Here is a 1,593-nt window from a genome sequence, read left to right as displayed (position 1 = left end):
AGTATAGGGACTACATCTTCTGTAAATGTCTTGTAGAATTCAGCTGTGAATCCATCCGGACCTGGACTTTTCTTTGCCGGTAGGTTTTTAATTACATCTCATATTTCACTGGCTGTTTATATTGGTGTTTTATTTTGTTTCAGCACTAGAGGCTGAACTCAGGCTCTTTGTATTGAGCTATACCCCTAACTCTTTTTTTTAAAGATAGAGTTCCATTAAATTACTTAAAGTCACCTAGGCTAGGCTCAAACTTGTGATTATCCTGCCTCAGCCTGCCAGAGTCATAACAGAAGTTTTGATATATTTTCTTTGTTCTTTCCCATAGTACCTTACTAAGTACTCTCAACCTTACATCTGTCCATCCAGTCATACATCCCTTCATCTCTAATTTATTATTCAACCAACACATATAATATCTATATTACCTATGTCCTAAGATTACAAAGGTAAGTACAATAATGTTCTTCTCTTTGAGAGCCTTCCACGCTAGTGAGAAAAACAAAAAATAGTCAGAAGCTGGGTATATATTTCAGTAGTGGAGCACTTTAACTAGCATGTATGAGGCTCTGGGCTCAACCTCCAGAACCACAAAGAAAATCACAATAGAGTTTAATAATGGATGTATAAGAAGCCACCTTTTCTTCTTCCGGTTCCAGCCATGGTTTACAGTGCAGTTATGGCCAAGTCCAAGAACCACACCATGTACAACCAGTCCTGAAAATGGCACAGAAATAGCATCAAGAGACCTTGGTCACAAAGAACGAAGCTCTGAAGGGGGTAGATCCCAAGTTCTCTAGGAATATGCGATTTTCCAAGAAGCACAACAAGAAGGGCTTCAAGAAAATGCAAGCAAACAATGCCAAGGCCATGAATGCATGTGCCGAGGCTATCAAGGCCATCCTCAAGTCTAAGAAGGGCAAGCCCAAGATCATTCCAAAGGGAGTAAACCGCAGGCTCACTTAACTTGCCTATATTACCCACCCCAAGCTTGGGAAGCATATCGTGCCTGCATTGCCAAGGGTTGCAGGCCTTGCCAGCCAAAGGCCCAGGCTCCAGCCAAGGCCCAGGTTCTAGCTTCTGCTCCAGTCCAGACTCCTAAAGGTGCCCAGTCTCCCGTGAAGGCTCCACAGTAAAAGCCTCTTATCTGCTGATGTAAGAACAGAAAGGCTGGTGTGATCCCTGGGGTGCCATCTGTGGAGGCTGGTGCCCTCCTGTGCTCTTTGTACAAATAAACCTGAGGCAGGATATGTTAAAAAAAAAAAAAAAAAAGTACAGAAGCCATAAAGAATGTGAGGCAGTAACTTATGTGAGTGCAGAGATATCATGTTTTTCAATCCACCAATGCAGGGCTGATAGTACAAGTATTTTACAGTTGGTAGGACACAGAACCAATTTGAAAGAACTGATGCTATACATCCAACATATAACATACTTCCTGATAAACAGTAGGCACTGAATATTTATTGAATGACCATCTAACTTTTTTTTTTTAACATTTATTTATTGTGTGTGTGTGTGTGTGTGTGTGTGTGTGTGTGTGTGTGGCCAGCTCAGCCCACCAGGGGGCGCGGCTGGCTGGCATGTGGTGCTGGA

The 1,593-nt window shown here is 42.4% G+C and overlaps 1 protein-coding gene across 1 annotated transcript in view; it reads right to left on the bottom strand.

Moving 5' to 3' along the window:
• Rnf212b (ring finger protein 212B) overlaps window positions 1-1,593 on the bottom strand; it is a 60,985-nt gene that overhangs the window by 7,652 nt on the left and 51,740 nt on the right. The window lies entirely within an intron of this gene.

The sequence above is a fragment of the Octodon degus genome, unplaced genomic scaffold, assembly GCF_000260255.1.
Source record: "Octodon degus isolate 3935 unplaced genomic scaffold, OctDeg1.0 scaffold00276, whole genome shotgun sequence".
Taxonomy (NCBI): Eukaryota; Metazoa; Chordata; class Mammalia; order Rodentia; family Octodontidae; genus Octodon; species Octodon degus.
Note: the sequence above shows the minus strand (reverse complement) of the source record. Positions and strands in the feature narration are given on the sequence as shown.